The following is a 21,335-nucleotide window of genomic DNA, read 5'->3' on the forward strand; positions in this document are numbered from 1 at the left end:
CTGATATGGAGAAAGTTTCATTGGTCTGGATAGAATCTCAAACCAACCACTATATTCTGTGAAGCCAAAGCTTAATCCAGAGCGAAACTGTTAACTCTTTTCAATTCTCTGAGAGAGTGAGAAAGGAATCTGCAGAAGAAAGGTTTGAAGCCAGCGGAAGTTGGCTTGTGAGGTTTAAGAGAAGAGGCTGTCTCTACAACCTGAAAGTGCGAGGTTTAGCAGCAAGTGCTGGGGTAGAGCCTGCAACATGTTGTACAGAAGACCTAGCTGATACAATGAATGACGAGATGTAGATGAAGCAGCCTTATATTGAAACCAGTTTGGCTCAGTGGATAGAGCGTCGGCCTGTGGACTGAAAGGTCCCGGGTTCGATTCCGGTCAAGGGCATGTACCTTGATTGCAGGCACATCCCCAGTAGGGGGTGTGCAAGAGGCAGCTGATCGATGATTCTCTCTCATTGATGTTTCTAACTCTCTATCCCTCTGTCTTCCTCTGTATAAAAAAATCAATATATATATATATATATATATATATATATATATATATATATAAAAGAAAGAAGATGCCATCTAATGCTTTCATAGTTAGAAAGAAGAAGTCTATGCCTGACTTCAAAGCTTTAAAGGATAGGCTGACTCCCCTGCTAGATGCTAAGGAGGCTGGTGACTTTAACTTGAAGCCAATGCTCATTTACCATTCTGAAGGCCCTTAGAATTATGTTAAATATATTCTTTCTGTGTTCTATAAATGCAACAACAAAGTCTGGATGACAGCAGATCTGTTTACAACATGGTTTCCTGAGTAAACTGTTGAGAACTACTGCTCAGAAAAAAAATTCCCTTTACTATATTACTGCTCATTGATAACACACCAGATAGAGCGCTGATGGAGACATTCAATGATATTCATGCTGCTAACACCAACATTCATTCTGTAGTTCATGGATCAAGGAGTGATTTTTATTTTCAAGTCTTATGATTTAGGAAATACATTCTGCAAGGCTATCACTGCATTAGACAGTGATTCCTCTGATGCAGCTAGGCAAAGTAAATTGAAAACCTTATGGAAAAGATTTACCATTCTAGATGTCATTAAGAACATTAGTGATTCATGGGGACACTATTAACAAGAGTATGGAAAAAGTTGACTTCAACCCTCATGGATGACTTCGCGGGGTGGAAGACTTCAGTAGAGGAAGTAACTGCAGATATGGTGGAAATAGCAAGAGAACTAGCATTAGAAGTGGAGCCTAAAGGTGTCACCAAATTGCTGTAATCTCTGATAAAACTTTAATAAATGAGGAATTGCTTCTTATGAATGTGCAGAAAATGTGTTTCTTGAGATGGAATCTACTCCTGGTGAAGAGTGTGTAAATGACAACAAAGGATTTAGAATATTACATAAACTTAGTTGATAAAGAAAGTGGTGGCAAAGCTTGAGGAGATCAACCCTAGTGTTGAAAGAAGTTCTACTGTAGATACAGTACTACCAAATAGCATTACATGCTACAGACAAAATCATTCATGAAAGGAAGAGTCAATAGATGCAGCACACTTCATTGTTGTCTTAAGAAATTGCCAGGGCCTTCAGCAATCACCACCCTGATCAGGCAGCAGGCATCAACACTGAGACAACACCAACTACCAGCAAAAAGCTTATGTTTTGCTGAAGGCTCAGAGGGTGGTTAGAGTGATTAGCAACAAGAATTTTGAAAGGTATGTACATTGTTTTTAAAACATAATATTGTTGTGTACCTAATGAATTATAGTATAGTGTAAACATAACTTTGGTATGTACTGGGAGAGCAAGACATTCATGTACCTTACTTTATTGTTATAATTTGCTTTACCTAAGTAGTGTGGACCCAAACCCACAATTTCTCCAAGTTATGGCTATACTAGGCATCAGTTACATGTTAAGAATACAGGATTAATAACAGATGGTCCCTGACTTCTAGGAATTTCTAGTTCCATGAAGTCAATTGGCTAAAGCCACATACTTTTAACAAAATGATAAAACTACAATATATTATTTATTTTAGATTAGCCATACATCAGGCAATTTATGTTCATTGCTCATTGAAATCCCCACCACCCACTTCGTAATTTGTAAAACCGAGGATTAGAAAAGTGAGTTTGCTCAAGGACAAATAGAAATTAAGATATCAAGGCTGAATTTTATCAGGGAATACTACCTTTTAAGGGTAATATATAAACAAAAAGAGATTCTGTAAGCAGATTATGCAAGGTTTACAGCCTGCCCTTCCAAGTTCATATTTCATTTATTTTGGGGAAAACAAAGTTTAAAGGAAAAAGTCATGGTCAGTAAGTTCATTTTGTATGTAATAGAATTGCTGGAAGCAGCTATAAGCTCTTCTTCTCTATCAACTGTGAAAAGACACATTTCCTTTCTCTTTTGTGTTCATCTATTTAAGGAGTTTTAAAATATCTATTATTTTTTTTTTAATTTTTAGCAGCTTTCTACTTAGTTTTTGTTCTGTTTTGTTGTAATTTCTATCCTGGAAAACCTTTATTTTCTGACATTTTACCCTTTGGACCAACGCTTGCTTTTAGTGGTTCTTCCATCTCTGAATCCATCTTTCCTATCATTAAAAAACAATAAAAATCAAATCACATTATAAACTGAATTTGAAGGGAAAATCATCTTTGAGATTAGATACAAAATTGTACTGTTCCATTTTAAACTCCAGTTACCAGCCAATAGCTGATTACATGCCCTTGGTAACCTTCTAATGGAACCACTACCAGTAACAAAAGGCCAAATCATCTCTTCCTCCCAGATTACATGGAAAGGGCATCAAGCTCATTGCTGATGAGAACAATGAGTCAGTTAATAAATATATACTGAAGGAATGAATGAAGGAGAGATATTGTGACTACATTTATAATGTTCCATGGTTCTTGGTGAATAGCATCAGGGTCAAATTTTCCATCCTGGGCCCAATATGTCCTTATAAATACATCCCTTATGCAAAAGTATGATCATGTTTTCTCTGAGCTGTCTGTATTGCTAGTGATAAACAAGGAGTTTGGAGTTTTCAACTCTCACTGTACCATTTCATTGGCATAATGTGAGCAGAATCTCTATGAAAAAAATCTATATTTTCAAGGGAAGAAAAATTAAATACGCTAGGCTGAATCTGACAACAAACCAAAGTGAATCCCATTAGCCAGCTGGACATCCTAAATGGAACAGTTAATCCTCTGATGTTGGCAATTCTTTCCATATCTGCTGGTGACAGTTCATTTTGTGCAGGGAATATCTAAAAGCGGACAGCCTGTGTGAAGGGTGACAGGGGTTGAACTGTCCATTAACTGCATATGCAAGTTGCTATTCATTACTAAATTCATTGCTGATCACTGCACATAAACCTCAGTGCTTACGATTTTTTAAAATCTATGTGGCCATCTTTGAGAAAATCACTGAGGGATTTCTAAATACCATTCATTTATGTTGTCTATTTTATAATGTAATTAAAATGAATAAATAAAATACCCTGTTCTATTGTTTTGTAAAGGTAATTACATGACTTTCAGTAGATTATTAGTTTATAATAACCCTATAGAGAAATTAGTATTAAAAATAAGCATAATTAAAATTATGCTTCTGTAATTGCAAAGCATAAATAAAAAACATTAGGTTTGCTCTATATTGAAAGGAAAAATCAGGGTAGTCATAAATATTAGATTTTTCAAGGTAAAAAATACTTTTTTTTTTTTTTGAAAAAATGGCCCTCTTACTTCAGTGTTAGAAACTTTTAGCGCATCAACAACTGTGCATCACTTGGTTTCAGGTTTTAAATAGTGCATCCCTTGGTTTCATATAAAACATTTGGGGGTTTTATTGCTTAGTTAACTTAAAATTTAAGCATAATGTTGCATGGTAATCTCAAAAGATACATATGATTCATCCAAATTGCTGAAATGTCTTCACCAGCAAGTTTATTTTAAGAATGTGCATAACAGACCAATCCATGAAATCTCTATGTAAAAATAAACTATGAATGTCAAAAATCATTAAAAAAAAAAAACAACTCTAAATTTCAGAGAAAACATTACCTAGGCTAGAGCAGCTGATTCTATTTTCTTTCTTTTTAAAAAAAAATATATATATATATATATTTTATTGATTTTTTACAGAGAGGAAGAGAGAGAGATAGAGAGCTAGAAAAGTCGATGAGAGAGAAACATCGACCAGCTGTCTCTTGCATACCCCCTACCGGGGATGTGCCTGCAACCAAAGTACATGCCCTTGACCGGAACCAAACCCAGGACCTTTCAGTCCCCAGACCGATGCTCTACCACTGAACCAAACTGGTTTCGGCTGATTCTATTTTCTTAACTATCAGCTCAATTACTACTCCTGCTGCCCCTACTATTAACACCTCCCAGCACCTTCCACCCGGGGTGTTTTTCATATGTGTTGCATCTCAATATGTGTTGCATCTATTATCATTTTTTAAAATTTAATTCCCACAATAATTCTATTATGTGGGTGTTTTGGTCCATTTACGCTGCTGTAATAAAATTTCGTAGACTGAGCTGCTTATTAACAGCAGAAATACATTGCTCACCATTCTCAAGGCTGGAATTCCAAGGTCAAGGCGCCAATACAGTCAGGTCCAGGTGAGTGTGGTCTTCCAGGTTGTAGATGGCTAACTTAGTGTATCCTCAATGGCAGAAGGGGTGAGCTAGCTTGTTATAAGGGTCCCCATCCCATTCATGAAGATTCTGCCTTCCACACCCCAATCAACTCCCAAAGGCTCCACCTCCTAATACCATTATATTGGGCATTAGGTTTTAAAAGATGTAAAATTTGGGGAGACAAACTCTTAAACCATTGCAGTGGGTGATATTTTAAAACTGGAAACAGGTTCAGGAGGCTGGTAAATAACACAGGATTACAGAGTTATTAGAAAGTTGAGCAAGCATTGATCTTGACTTTCCACATGCTCTCTGTCTGAGGTGTGGAGCTGTTTAGTGATGTAAACCAGGGCTCACCCAGGAACGTGGACTGAAGACAATTTACTGTGTATGACCTGTGGCTTTTCCTTTCTTCTGTACCTTCAAATGTTCAGTGTCCTTCCTGTCTCAAGGCCCCCTCTCAGAAATGAATCTGTTATAGCTTGCTGCCATCTCTCTACACTCATTGCTTTGTTGTATATGCTCCTACCTCTGGTTGGAACAGTTACCATCCGCTTCTCTCCGCCTAACCATCTTTCCAGGCCAAATGAAATGCTCCTTCCAAGGCAACCAGAAATACCTGTATATTCTTTCATGGTGACACTTGTTACTGCCGTGTTGAAACGATCTCTGTCTGTCTTCACCTACCTGGGCCATTGGCAGGAATGTGAATTTTAGATGTTTAGATTCTCATGGATGTGCACATTATTATGGCATGTTTGTTTCTTGAGACATCTTCTTCTTTGGCTTTCTTGTGACACATGCTTTTTGTTCTTCCTCAGATCTCTCTGGTCACTCTTTCTCTGTTTCCATTTTTAGGCTTCAGGTTTTGTTTCCTTTTCACCCCCATTCTCTCTTGAGGTACCTCTTCCGCATGCTTTGCTTCAGTCACTGTCTAATGCCAAAGTCCTGCTAGTCTTTTTGTTGTGATTGTTCACTCACTCGGATGCTAGGGTAACTCTCAGATAGCCTTCACATGCCCCCTACTTAACTACTGACCTTCTTCCTTTCCCCATTCCAGAGCCATTCTTCCTCTCCTCCCCAGCAGTAAAGGGCACACCTTTCCAACCCATTGCTCAACCCCTCACACTTTGTGGTGAGTCTGTATCAAGCCATGTTATCTTTATCTCTATCACCTAACTCAAATCCTTCTTTCTCCACCACTAGCATTCTAGCTCATACAACCACCTTTAGCTTCCTGAGGTACATGGCCTTTTATTAGTGATTCTTTGTATATTCTTGCTTCTTTCCAACTCATTATACGCAAAAGTATTGGTAAAACTCAAACTGTAACTAAGACCAACTGACTCATAAATATGTTACCTAATTCATATCAAATATGAATTTTAGTGTGGTTTCTTAGATCCTCCTGTTCTCAGATCTCATTGATACCAACATCACATAAAAAAAATGATCAACAGAATACAACTTGAACTCTGAAGACCTTGCTTTTAAGTATTTTCCTGAAAGACTTATGGGACATAAAATATATATTCATATCCAAATCAGTGAAACAGTAAGTTATAAAAAGTCCTATTTGAATTGTCTAACTTTCTTCCACCAAAATTATACTCCGTGTAAGCATGCAAGATATTATGAGAAAAGAGTATCCGAACTGAACTTTCTTCAATTATATGAAATCCTCTATGACTTGCAACTTCACGGTCTTTAACCATTTATTTTTGGTGCCATCTCTTTGTCTTCCCATCCCGTACACAATAAACTTTCCTCGGGCTCTCAGGAAAGTTTCTTCTGCTCTGCTGCACACACTTCCACTTCCAAATGTTATCTAGGAACATGAACCAGCAAGTCCAAACCAGGGGCTCCCAATGTATCCTCCAACACAGTTCTAGAAGCACTTTCATCTTTTGCAACCAGACACGTTGACCCTTGCTCACTGTGCCTCTTTCCCATCTCACTGTTTTTCTCACACACTGTTTACTTTGCCTGGAAAGTCTTTCTCCCTACTCTTTCCACTACTTGCATATTAAGTTGTATTCAGTTTTATTCTGTTATAGTTTTATTATTAAGTAGGAAAGGGCAGAGTCTCTGTTGTGTTTGCAGCTGTATCTCCAAAACCTTACAGTGTCTAACATAGGGCTGCTATTCAAAAAAGTGTATTAAATAGACACACAAATACATGAGAAAATAATTTATGGAATGAAGTGGATGAAACGTACAGTCTTTTGAATGACTATGACTCAGAGGTGTTTGCATTCTAAGTTTTATTTTTATTTGTCTTCACTGAGGAAAAAAGCAAATGTCAGTGAGAAAATGTGGGTTTGGTTTGGATATGTGCTATGTGTTGTATGTGTAATACTTCAACTACTTCTTCTGTTCAGCAGAAAGGTGTCTTCTTTATTTCACTTATGTATATCCTTTATCCTTGGCCCTGATCTAAACCAATGGGACAACATCTGTGAAGGTTTGAATATATTTTCAATTCATGATTTCCATTCTATACTCTTTTATAAAATTGTACTAATCCAGTAATATATATTCATATTAAACATTGATCTGAATGTAGCCTCTTAGAACTTCCTGTTCTCAAGTATTATTGATACCAACATCATATAAAAAAATGATAAACAGAATACATCTAGAAATATATATACATTGCAGAAGTCAAATATGAGAGTCTCTGTGCTACATCCTAATTGTAAGTATGCATGAGATTATGAGAAAAGGGTATCTGAACTGAACTTTCTTCAATTATGTGAAATCCTCTGTGACTTGCAACTTCATGGTCTTTAACCATTTATTTTTGGGGACAGTCTTTTCACTGGTAAATTTTAATGTCTGTAGAAGGGCCGAGAAAACTTCTGTAACCGCCCCCCAAACCCAAATCAGAAAATATTCATGCTCAGAGAACTATATATTTATGCCACTCTTTGGAATGCCTGATGAAAATGGGCTTAGTAACACTTCTAAGCAACTGCAGTTTTATCTGTGATTGCAGTTTCTTTTCTCAGCCTCCAAAGGAATGTTGATGAGTGCTTGTAAAAATGGAAGCAAAGGAAAACTGTCATAGAAGCAAAAGACTCATGAATTGGGACTTTTACTGGTCCATTGGTCAGGATTAAGACAAATACACATAAAAAATACATCTTTCAAGTTTTTGTCAAGTTTCTAGCTGTGAATTGAAAAGAGGCCAACCACCAGGAGTATAGCCACTTTATAATGGCACAACTGTCTATCAACACATTTAATAACTCCCTCCCTCCCTCTCTCCTTCTCTCCTTCCCTCCACCATCCATCCATTTAGTTATTTACTAATTAGCACATATTTTCTTAGAATCCATGCTATTCCAGATACTGTACAAGTTACTAAGACATAATAACAAACAAAGAAGACATAGCCCCTGGCTTTAGATTCCTTGGTGCTTATAGTCTACTGAGAAAAACATAAGTCTTAGACAAATTACTACACAAAGATTAAAAAATTAATTGAAATTGTAGCAAGTGTTAAGAATCATAATTATAGAATCATCCTAGAGTGCATATTGGGAAGCAGGGATCCAACCTGGTCTGATGAAAATTTGGACATTTTTTCCCCCCTGTGCAAGTAATAGTTTGTATGAAACTTGGTAGCCAAATAGAAGTTAGCAAGGTAAAAGGGGATGGGTAGGGTGGGAGTAGAGATAAAGTATTCCAGAAAGATAGGACAGTACATAATGCACAGGTCTGGGCAGAAAGGAGTATGAAAGCATGCCATCATAGTTTTCTTTTCCTTCCACACTTCTAGAAGCTACCATTATTTATTGGCTCCAGGCTCCCTTTCTCTATTTTCAATCAGAAAAGTTGTATATCTCTGTGCCTTCCTCACATTGTCCTCTACTTCTTATTCTGTTTTTTCCCTTTTACTCTTAGTATACTTGTGATCATAATGGGCCCACAGGGATAACCCAAGGGAATCTTCCCTACTTTAAGACCTCTGACTATCAACCTCATTTCCATCTGCAACCCTTTGCCATGTCAAGAAACATACCCAGGGATTAGGACCTGGTTGTCTTTGGAGGCCTGTTTTCTTGCCTAATGCAATATATAAGATATATAGGAAAGAGAATCAATTGAAGTTAGATGTGGTCAAAAATAAAGATGGAAGTAAAAAGGATGACTTTTAGGTATCTGGTTTAAACAGGGAACTATAGTGCTTTTTGTTTACTAAAGTGGCAAGAATGGAAGAATAGTCCATTTAGGAATAAAGTTGAGATTATGAGTCCAGGCCTTAGGCTTGTTGATGGGAGGCTGCCAGCCAAGTGGAGATGCTGAACAGGCAACTGCATATATGGGGCTGGAGCTCAGAGAAGATGCTTAGATGGCAGGTACACATTTTGATGTAAGGATAATAATTGATGCACTAGAGATGTACAGATGATCATTGATGCAATAGAGATCACCTGCACAGAGTGTATATGAGAAGAAAACAGAGGCCAGAGAGTGGCCATCATTTCCATCCTACCAAAGTCTACTTATGAATCAGTAACATTCACCTAGCTTTCTACTTCCATGAATTCAGGATTTCAGGTAAAATATTTCAGAAAGATTGTTATTCATTTTGATCTTAATAACTTTCAGGGAGTGAACCTTCAACCACTACTAAATCAAGTCTATCCTGCCATGCAATTATATCACTAGCCTTTCATGGAAGGTGGGCAACTTGATCTTCCCAGCAAAATAACTTAGCAAGCTTTGATGAAAACCAGAAGAACGCCATGCAGACAGTTATGACTGCTTTCAAGGATGGACTGCTATCACTAATTCAAAAAACATGAAAGGTAAGTCTGCATTAATGAGGTGGCCGGAGCAAAACATTGTCCACTTTTTTTCTCTACCATGTCTTATCTTCAGTTCTCAGCAGCATCAGCAGCACTTAACCAGCCGTTTAGAGCAGGGATGACCCAGGCTAGGAGCATTAGCAATAATCTAGGAACCTGCTGAGATACAAATTCTTGGACCCCTCTCCCAACCTATGAAATAAAAGCCTCTGAAGGTGAGGTCAAGATAACTGTCTTCTAACAAGTTCTCCTAGTGACTCCTGTGCCCACTAACATTTGAGGACCACTGGGTTACAGTATAAGAGCTCCTGTATTAGCACAGGGAGAACGTTGAGCTATAAATTTTATCCAAATGAGCAGTTTATTAGTATACCACATCATTTATTAATCATGACACAGCTCTTGCCTGGGACTTGCAAGTCTTTTGTTTGTTTTTTGTTTGTTTTTACATGATCCCACCCTGTTTCAACCACTTTCTCAACTTTATTACTATTTTTTTAAGGACTCTCGAAGAGTGAGAATCACATATCCTTTCTGGGTAGTATTACAAGTTCTACTGCTGCGTTCAGACTAACTTACAATGTAATGTGCCGTACCCATGCGCCAAAATTAGTTGCTTTTTCTCCCAGGGCTTGGAGCCAGGAGTCTTTCTGAACTGGCTCTTGTCAGATATCTCTTTAAAAATTTCCCCAGTGGCCTCCCTTGCCTCTCATTCTTATCTCTTTTATACCTTTTCATTTCACATTGTTTACCTTTCTCTGACTTCTCTGCCAGGTGCTATAATGATTTCCTTGACACATATTTACCAGTCTTTGCCATTGTATTTAGTTTATGGAAGCTGTCTCTTATCTATAGAAAAAAGAAATGCTTTGAATATAACAAGGAAGGGGAATATTAATTATACATTTACCAAGTTTTAAGTGTCTAACACTCCATAGATTGATCTTTGTGTGTCAAAATACCTGGGCAATTAAATGGTGATTGTAGCCTTTTTTTTTATTTTATCATATGTAGATTCCATCCATTCACTATATTTTTCTGAGTTGTCCTACATGCAAGTACATATTTTTAATGATGTCTGTCTTCTGTGCTGATGCTGTAAGTTTGCTATTAAAATATGTTTAACTATATTTAAAAAAAAAAAGAATATCTGTGCTCAAATCCTACCTCTATTACTTATTTCCTATGTGACCTTAAGCTTTTTGCAATCCTGAGCCTCAGTTCCTGCATCTTAAATATGGAGATAGGTCTCAGAGGGTTCCTGAGGATATTAAATGAGGTACTGTACATAGAATGCTTAGCACAGTACCTGGTGCATGGAAAACAGTAAATATTAACTATTACTATAAAGAGGGGAATGAATTTTTAGATTATGGCTTAGTCCATTTGGGCTCCTAAAACAAAACACTGTAGACTGGGTGGCTTGTAAACAACACACTTTTATCTCACAGTTCCGGAGGCTGGAAGTCCAATATGAGGGTGCCAGCACAGCCCAGGGAGGACCCTCTTCTGGGTAGCAGAATTCTCACGTGGTCTTCACAGAGCAGGTGTTCTCTGGGACCTCTCTTATATTCCCTTCATGAGAGCTCTGCCTGCCCGCATGCCCTAATCACCTCTTAGAAGCCCCACCTCCTAATAAACCCTGGACATTAGGTTTTCGACATGTGACTTGTAGGGGAACACAAACATTCATTCAGACCACTGTAGTTTACAAGCCAACTTTGATACGTCCTAAAGAGAATTTCCTTTATTACTGAGTAGCTTGTCACGACTGATTCAAACTAAGCTGGTGATGTCATATGGCATCAGAACAAATTTTAAAGTTATCATAACCCTCGAAGGTGCTAATAAATATCAACTCAACTTTATTTTGAAACACTTTTTTCTGATCTAATCAATTTAAAATCCACGGAGCCTCTTCAATTGCATTTCAATCATTCATGGTCATTAACCTTGAGTTTTAATACTCTTTAAGATATGCCTTTCTCTGACCCTCACCATCATCTTTCTGTCCCTCAAAGCTTTTTGAGTCACGTAATTTGTTTCAATTACACATTATAGATTAGAGTACCCAAATCATCTCCATTTGTCTTAGGAATTTGACAAACCGTAAAATAAAAAATGATTGAGAAGCATTTCTAGGCTAGCAATATCGAAATGACCTTTTGGCCCTTTAATCAGTTGAATGGCATCAAAGAGTGTTTGACACTCAAGTGCTTTCCATTCCATCCCATTTGCCATTAGCATGACAAGTCACTATATTCATATTTTTTCCACCTACGAGGTTAAGATGTATTATGTATGAATCTTATTCCTCTCTTTGCATGAAATATTAAGGCTCGATATATACAGATGTAAAAGGAAGTGCTGACTTTCATTTAATAGTAACAGGAAAACCTAGTGGCAAAAACATTTCATGTTTAACGGGTAGAATCTGTGATGGACTGATTTGTTTATTCTATTTTATGAACTTTAAAGCCAAGGAGTCTGTCAAACTTCTGAAATATGAGACAAAGATGAGTACATTCTCAGGAAAAACAACCCAGGGCGAGAGTTGGTGATTCTACTTTTAGTCTTCCACTGTGCTAGAAGCTACAATAGATGAAGGAATTGGTCTAGTTAAAATTACTCACAAGTGTCACAGTGAGCCCGTTGGCTATCTTAGACTGTATTAACTGCTTGTGGATTAAATGGAATAACAAACAAAGAACACATTACTTTAAAAAGTTGAACGAGTAGAGAAAAATACATATACTTTTAAGGAAGTGTTATTAAAGCTATCGATATAAAAATCCACGGATACCACCAAGCGTGTACTAACCTGGAGCCCCTCCCTTCTTTGGACCACGAAACCACTCTGTGCAATAGCACCCTGTTTCCATGTAAAAACCTTTGGACACAGACCACACAGCACTAGGTAGGTGGGCAAACGGGTAAAGAAAGGAAGAGAAAGCAAAGTACCGCAAGCTGTGACTCACTCCATTGCTGTGTAATTCATTTCTCACCTAACGCTGGGGTTGGTGAGGAGGAGGCTTATTCTTATTAAAGGAACAGTAGTCTTAACTTTTTTTTAGTCAAACATCATAACTTTTCACAGGAGGTAAAGGGTAGGACGAGTGGGAGAAGATATTCCATTTCCAAAATGTTAAAATGAAAAATAAGTAAGTAAATAAATAGTGAGTATAAGAATAAAAAAACCTGTAGGAATATACTCTAGTAAACAGTTTATATGCTGTTTTGGTCCTTAAACTGTTATCTTGGAATAAAGTTTATATTTTTGAATAAGGTACTTGACTATGTCTTTTTTTTTCATATTCAAACCAATCGCAAATCAGTCAATATTATGTTCAAAATATATCCAATGACTTTTCCTTAGATATTGTAAAAGTCTCTGAACTAATCACCTATTTCCATCGTCATTTCCACACAGTGGGGTCCTTTAATGTGAGTATGATAATGTCAAATCCATAAACACATGGAAGAAAAAAAATCTGAAGTTCTTTTGTAATTGAATCTACAAGGCACTCCATATTTTCCTGCCATCAGCTCTCAGCTCTGACCTCCCCTCAACCCCCCATAGCTCCCATATTACTTACTGCACTCTCAGCGTGGCCCGCTTACTGGTCTTCAAATACCTGAACACACTTTAGTCTTAGAGCTTTACAGAGCTTAAGTATATCGACCTTAATACTAAGTAGTGAAAAACAAAAACAAAAAATAACGCACAGTTTAAAACAAAGGACTTGTTAAATAAATGGTTCTACAAGCATGAAAGGAGATATAAAGTCATTACAATTTTGCTGTGGTGACATAAATTAATAATAGAAAATGAGCTTTGATGTAATGTTAAGAGAAAAAGATACAAAACTGAATATAGATTATTACCCAGTTGTAAATTTATTAGTAGTCATAATTTTGCAAAAAAAAAAAAAAAAAAGTCTGTTAATTAACACTAATATGCAGACCTCTTTTTAAATTTAATTGCTTAATTTGAGGTTGTTTAATGATCACTACTGCCATGATAATCTTCAGGCATAAACAAATTAAAGATTCCTGACCCAGAGATAAAATTTGGAAATAAATCAACTTTATCTTTGATCTCCACTCCTTTGTCTTTAAGTGTATTCTCTAGCTTCATGGTTTTCTTTTCTTTTCCATTCTGCAGAATCAATCCTCAAAGCAAGAAATCTATCTTTACATATGATTCTAAAATGGTTCATTATTTGGCTCAGAATCAGAGGATGGTTGTTCTCTTATATTTTATTCATTCCAAAATTACGATTGAAATCAAATGCAGAAGTGAAAAAATACTCTAAACAATGACTTCTTTGTGAAGTATTTTTGAGTGATCAATCTTGGATAGCTTAGTAAGAACCCTTTTGTTGTCTTGTTACTGGTAAAGAGAAGAGGTTGTCCTTTCCAAGTAGTAATTTACATGTAAATAGCAATCACCAAACAGCAACAAGAGCATAACAATAATCTTGCAGCTGTTTGCATATCATTTGCTTCTTAGGGATCCCCAAGGAGAAATGTAAATGAATAACTATAGACAACTTGATCTATTTTCTTTAGCTGTAATAATATGTTTCTAACTTAACCTGTTTCCAGCTGAGAATAGAGCCATACTGTGTTTACACAACTGGACAGTTCCAAACTAAGTCCAATAAGAGTTTAGAACAATCTCTTCAGAGGGTGTTCCTGTGTGTGAGTGTGTGTGAGTGTGTGTGTGTGTGTTTGTGTGTCTTATTTTTCACTGGAGATCACCCTGTAGGCATACGTGTTACTTGGTGAGTGAAATCAGAAAGTATCTTGAATCTTTTTTTTTTTAATTCAGTCTTTTTTGAAGGAGTTTAAAAGTGCACACTCTGATGCCATTAATGTAGACAATTTCTCTGGTTTTATGAAATATAAATTAGAAAGGCCAGCCACAGAATTTCAACTGTTTTCTAGTTAATAATGTAATTTGACAAATATAAATAACATATGTGAATAAATGCTTTGTGGTTAATGAGAGCTACTTCCATTTTATGATTTCAAAATAGAAGTCTTAATAATTATACATAAGATACATTTAAAAACAAGATGGGTATTCATGAAGAGAGAAAACACAACCTACTCATTAAAATGGCTTATTATCTTCCAAAGCCTTTGATTATGGTCAATGCTGTCAACCTTTGTGTGATCAGGTAATTTTGCAAACCATAAAATATGACAGTAATATAAAATCAGTTTCCAAAATGAAAAGATGTATTAAAATTCACAGCAATTACAAATCCTCATTAACTCAGCACAGCTGAAGACAATAGATAAGTCTAAAATGCTGCCTGGTTTCAAATCAATTCCCTGTTATTGAATAGTTTGTACTCAGTAATTTATTATTGATTTAAAGAGTCATTTGGAATTTATATAAATGGCATTTCCTCCTGACTATGACCAAATAATAACAGAAGGGCATGGTTAAAAGATACTATAGTCTCATGAGCCCTACTATCTTTATACCAGCTTTTATAGTTTTTTTCCCCCATTTTTGTTTTATATTGATCTTTAGAAATTCGGCATCACTGGAGGTCAGCAACTTTCATTCTGCTTTAGTGAGTGGCAGTTCAGTCTGATGGTAGAGAGGGAATCTTCTGCAATCCCCCAAAAAGATGTATCAGAAATAAAACATAAGTAAATTTAAACTAGTTACTTTCAAAAGAACATGATACCCTTAAAAGTAATATATTTTCTGTTGTTTTTTATTTTATGTGTTTTATTATTGACTAGAGGCCCAGTGCATGAGATTTGTGTACTGGGGAAGGGAGAGGGGGGAGCACTGCACCCTCTCCCAATCTGGGACCCCCCTCCCTCTGGGGGTCAGGCCTAAGCCTACAGCCAGGCATCCCTCGTGAAGTCCCGGACCCTTGCTCCTGCCACTGCAGTGCACTTGCCAGCTATCAGCCAGACTCTGGCTGAACAGCACTTCCCCTATGGGAATGCACTGACCACCAGGTAGTTCCTGCATTGAGGGTCTGCCTCCTGGTGGTCGGTACACATCATAGTGACCAGTCATTCCACTGTTAAGTTGATTTGCATATTACACTTTTATTATAAAGGATTATTTTGAGAGAGAGAGAGAGAGAGAGAGAGAGAGAGAGAGAGAGAGAGAGAGAAAAATGAGAGAGAGAGAGATTAATTTGTTGTTCTACTTATTTATGTACTTATTGATTAACTCTTGTGTCCTGACTGGAAATCAAATCTCAAACTGTGGTGTATTGGGATGATACTCTTACCAATTGAGCTACCTGGCCAGAACCTTTAAAAAAATAATTACAGTTCACATTCAATATTATTCTGCACTAGTTTCAGGCATACAGCACAGTGGCCAGACAATATAGCACAAAGTGGTCTCTTGATACTTCAAGTACCTACCCTGCCCATACACAGTTATTACAAAACTAGAGGCCTGGTGCATGAATTTGTGCATGGGTGGGATCCCTTGGCCTGACTGGTGATTAAGGCCCATTGGGGGGACTGGTGGGCAGGGGAGAGGGACCCTGGGAGGTTGGTTATGGGAGCACACTGAGCACCAGGAGCAGATCCTGTGTTGAGTGTCTGCCCCCTGGTGGTTAGTGCATGTCATAGTGATTGGTCAACTGGTCATACTGGTCATTTGGTGGTAATGGTTGCTTAAGCTTTTATACATATAGAAGATTACTGAGCACATTCCCTCTGTGACTATTCTTTAACTACCAAAGATAGCTATAATAGTAGCTTCTATAGTTTTGACATATTAGATATTATTTTCAATTTTGGGAAACCTCTGTAAATCAGGTATTAGTATGCTCATTTTGTGGATGGGGAAAAAAAAACCCCTGAAGTTCAACAAGTTAGTTAAATGTTCCCAGTTCATATTGAATCCACGGATTCTGTTACACAGCCCAAAGCAATTATACAGAGAGAATCAGGTTCTCATATCCTACATAATAAAAGGCTAATATGAAAATTGTCCCCTTGACCAGGAGTTTGACCTGGAGTTTGACCAGGGGGTGGGGCTGGTCTGCCAACCACCTGCGGACCCTCTCTAGGCCAGCCTCACCCCCAGCTGCTCTCCCCTCCCCCCCAGATCAGGGGTGGGACTGGCAAACCCCACCAGTGCACGAATTCATACACCACCATCTAGTCTAATCCTAGTCTAATGAAACTCATGGCTCAAGATGCTTTACATACTAATGCTTGAGTGGAGAGGCACTGTATTCAAGTGACACATTCATTCACTTATCGAAATAAATTGCATTTATTAATATTTAGATATTCATTATTAAATAACTAATAGATGTTGTGTTACGTATAGATACAATAAAACACATGGCATGTTTAAATATAATCCTAGTCTTAAAAAATATGGCTTGGCCAGCATGGCTCAGTGGTTGAGGTTCAATTCCTGGTCAGAGCACATATTTCGGTCGTGAGCTTGTTCCCCAGGGAGAGGCATGCAAGAAGCAGATGATCAATGACTCTCTCCCTCAACATTTATGTTTCTATCTCTCTCTCCCTCTCCTTCCTTTGTGAAATCAATAAAAATATATTAAAAAATACATGACCTGCAAAAGTTAGTGATTTTCCAATAATTTCAGATTTTAGGTACTCATAAGTCCTGTTATCTCAACCTTAGTAACCATAGAGACAACTACTATTACCTGGCTCAAAGAAAAGATTTTACTAGAGTGGGATACTGGAAGAGATCCTGGGACAAAGAGACTAATATTTATTGAGCACATGCTATATGCTGGACATTTCAGACATACCTTTCATTTCACTCTCTCAAAAACAATGTTTTGCAATAGGAAATATTATTTCAGGAAACTCCGGAGGCAGGTGTACGAGGCTGGCCCTGCCTTGCAATGCACCTGTCATCCTGGTGGGTCTGAGGGGACTGGGTGCCGCTATTTTGGGTTATGGGCACCACTATCTTTGAGGGCATAGCAGTCAATTAGCATATTCCCTCTTTATTGGCTATGGACACCACCATCTTTGCGATGGCATGAGGGTCAAATAGCATACTCCCTCTTTATTAGATAGGGATATTATGATACTAGAGGCCCAGTGTATAACATTTGTACACTGGGGTGGAGTTCCTCAGCTGAGTCTGTGCCTTATCTCAGTCTGAGACCCCTAGGGGAGTGGGCCTAAGCCCACAAGTAGACATCCCCCGAGGGGTCCTTGGTGCTGCCATAGAGGCAGGAGAGACTCCTGCCACAACCATTGCACTTCTGGCTGAGCAGCACTCCCTCTGTGGGAGCACACTGACCACCAGGGGGTAGTTCCTGAGATGAGCGTCTGCCCCTTGGTGGTTAGTGCATGTCATAGCGACCTGTCATTCTGCCATTCAGTCAATTTGCATATTAGGGTTTTATTATATATGATAAATATAACAGTGGAGTCATCACATGTAACAGTTGGAAAAAGCATTACGTATCGCCTCCATTTTGCAGGACACACAATAGATGTTCAGGCCAGTGAACTTACTCAAGGCCACAGAGAAAATCACTGCTCATGTCTGATAAAGAACTACTAGAACCCAGGTCCAGTACCCTTTACCTCTGAAATGCATAAGGCAGTGGTGCACTGTGGTTTTCTAACTGCTCATCAGGTTCTTGCCTAAAATCTCCTCAGAAGAAAGAAAAGCAGTTCCTTTTGCCAAGAGAAGGTAAGGCTGTGCTTATTTCAGAATCCTTTACATTTTCTTTCTTTCTTCTTCTTTTTTTTTTTTCTGAGCACATGCCCAGTCGAGCAAGCAGTGCTGAATGTGTGATTTTGACGGACACATTTACTGGAAAAAAGTCAAAGAGGCTGAGAATCTCCTTGCCTGCCACCTGTGATGTGCTTTCAAGGCAGTCGATTCAATTTGCTCTATTTTCCCAAAAGAGCTTCCTGGAAGCAGTTATCTAGTATTTCATTCGTATTTGCTGTATGCCAAAAGCTTTCTCTTTAAAATTACCTGAAATCTTACATTTTACTTTCTATCATTCATTCATAGGTGCTAGAAGAACTGTGCAAAGACACATCTAAAATAATATAGGACTTGCCTTCCAAAGATAAGATTGGCCAAGAATAACAGAATAAGAATAATGAAAGTATAGATATCATTATATTATTATACAAAGAAAAGTAAATTTGGTACAGGTATGTATACTTTCTAGTTGGCTCTCAGAAGCTATTTTTATTCACACCCAGAAAAAAATGGAGGGTTTACTCTTTTCTTTCTCTTCTCAGGTAACCAAGTTCATGTCAAATTCTTTTTCTATACTTTAAACAATTTTTTTTTTATTTTTTGTTACAATTGATATAAAGTATACTATTAGTTTCTTGTGTATATCCAGTGGTTAGACATTATATAACTTACTAAGTTATCACCCTGATAAATCTAGTACCCATCTGACACCATACATAGTTAACTACAATATTATTGACCACATTCCCTATGCTGCACTTTACATCCCCATGACTATTTTGTAATTAACAATTTGTATTTCTATTCTGTAATTACCAATTTGTACTTCTTAATCCCTTCAACCTTTTACCCGATCCCCATTCCCCCTCCCATCTGGCAACCATCAAAATGTTCGTCATGCCTATGAGTCTGCTTCTGTTCTGCTTGTTAATTTATTTTGTTTTTCAGATTCCACATGTAAGTGAAATCAATCATATGGCATTTGTCATTGTCTGTGTGACTTATTTCACTCGGCATTAGATACTCTAGGTCCACTGATGATGTTGCAGATGACAGAATTTCATTCATTTTTTTAAGGCTGGGTCATATTCTATTGTATATATGCACCAATTCTGGTGCCCACTGATACCACCCCTGAGTGTGTCACTTGTGGAGGTGGTGGGGTGGCACTTTCAGGTGGTCTGAAGCTGTCTACCAGTTGAACTGGCTCTGGGGCCTCCCGGGAAATACAGGCCAAGTTCAGCTGCCACCTGTGTTCTGCCCAGGGCCATCTGGGTGAGTTATAGAGTGATCTGCATATGGCTGCTACTTGTGCTGGGCTTGAAGGAGCCAAAAATGATCCAGCTGGGAATCAGGGCCAATTGCAAATAGTACCAGACCTGGGGCCATGTGGAGAGCAGCTACAGCATTTGGACAGAATCAAGCCTTGGACTGATTTGTAGCAACACCACATACAAAGCCCTCCCACCACAATTATAGCTAAATGGTGATGGTTGTAAGCTTGTCTTTATAGTCTGTCCCTGCAGTCCTAGGAAGCTAAGGGAAGTGGGCTATAAGGAGGTGCAGCAAGTACTGCCTAAACAAAGGTTGATAGAGTTCAGAAAATGGCAACAACAGGAAAGAAGCAGATTTGAAATTTACAAGAACATTGTAAACATCTTGCCCTTGTTTGGCTTTGTGTGATCAGACTATAAAATAAAGCTTCAGCTTACAGGCTGTGTCACTGTTTCCTCTTCCAGTCACAGTGATCCACCTGGTCCCAACTGTATTATCTTGTCTGTGTGTTTTCTTTAATCCTTCACCGCTCCTCCTCAGGTTCACCCCTGGCTATGTTGGACGTAGATCAAGGCCACTTAGCCAGAGGTACGCAGCACTTCAAGACTAGATGCTGCTTGTTTGAGAGATTTTAGGGATGTTTGAAACTTGAGCCAACAGAGGCCTTTGTTTAGAAAAGCAATTGGAAATGGCTTGGGTGGACCAAAAAGGTGGGTGAGGCAGGGTCTCAGGGAATCACCAGGGTGGGGACAACATTAGTCAGGTTGAGACTCAGATACTGCTCCTACCTGCAGCTCTGTTGGGGGAGGGCTCAGAAAAGGAACAAAGGGCTCCTTTCTGGGAGACAGCTGACTCCACAGCCCTCACGCTACTGCTGGACAATTCAGTTCTCAGTATGTCCCTGGTGCCTTTTGAGCTGCTGCCCCAGCATTGGAGCTCAGAGGGAGTGAGTCTGAGTAAGTCTGGTGTGGCCCTTTAAGAGGACTCCAGCAGCCCTCTGCCTCCTTCAGCCTCAATCTGAAGTGTCTTTTATAGACTGAAGTTATGGGGACTACTTTTCCTGGCACTGGAACCCTGAATTGGGGCACCTGGTATGGGATTGGAACCCCTTGCTCCTCAGAGGGGATCTCAGCAGCTGAGATATTCCTCCCGATTTTTATCCACCACATGTGGGTGTGGGACCAGCCTGCCCTGGGTCTTGACCCCTCATACCAGTCTGGGTGTGGTTTATTCTTATCCTTAGTTGTGGGACTTTTTTTCAGCTAGATTTCAGATGGTCCTGAATGATGGTTGTTCCATACTTTAGTTGAAGTTTTGATGGAGGTGTGGGAGGATGCGAGTACTGTGTTTACCTACCCCCCTCCTTTTAAAAAAATATGCCCTCTGGTACTCTAGCTAGTCACCAGTGATACCTGAATATATTATGGTTTCACTATACCACGTCCAATGTATAACCACGGAACTTATTTTTGTAGGAAATCTCTCATGATTCACAGCGTGCTTTACAAGTTGTAAATCTACAAGTATAGGGCTGGCTTCTCTTTGCTTAAATAGTTCATTAATAATCTTTTTCTTTTTCTCCTCATAGCAAGGTAAAATGAAAAGTGTGTTTTTTCTTTCACATGAAACTGCTGTTGGTTGAATGAGTTATGGGTGAATTCTGCTGACCCAGTAGCAAGGAGGGCTAATGTGCTTACACTGTTTCCTCCACTTGCTGGTCCTGATGGACCCAAATTGACTGACTCTTTGATATGAGAACAATCCATGCCTGGAGTCCAAGGGAGGGCTGGATGCCAGGAGGGTTTGTTGTTATATATGGAGACAGAGGGACTATCTTAGGGCACTAGGAGATGGGAGGTCAGGCAG

General features: G+C 38.4%; 1 protein-coding gene across 5 annotated transcripts in view; it reads right to left on the minus strand.

The window, feature by feature from the left end:
• CNTN5 (contactin 5) overlaps positions 1-21,335 on the minus strand; it is a 917,150-nt gene that overhangs the window by 168,318 nt on the left and 727,497 nt on the right. The window lies entirely within an intron of this gene.

Source organism: Pipistrellus hanaki, assembly GCF_964339955.1.
Source record: "Pipistrellus hanaki genome assembly, chromosome: 9".
In the NCBI taxonomy this organism is placed as follows: Eukaryota; Metazoa; Chordata; class Mammalia; order Chiroptera; family Vespertilionidae; genus Pipistrellus; species Pipistrellus hanaki.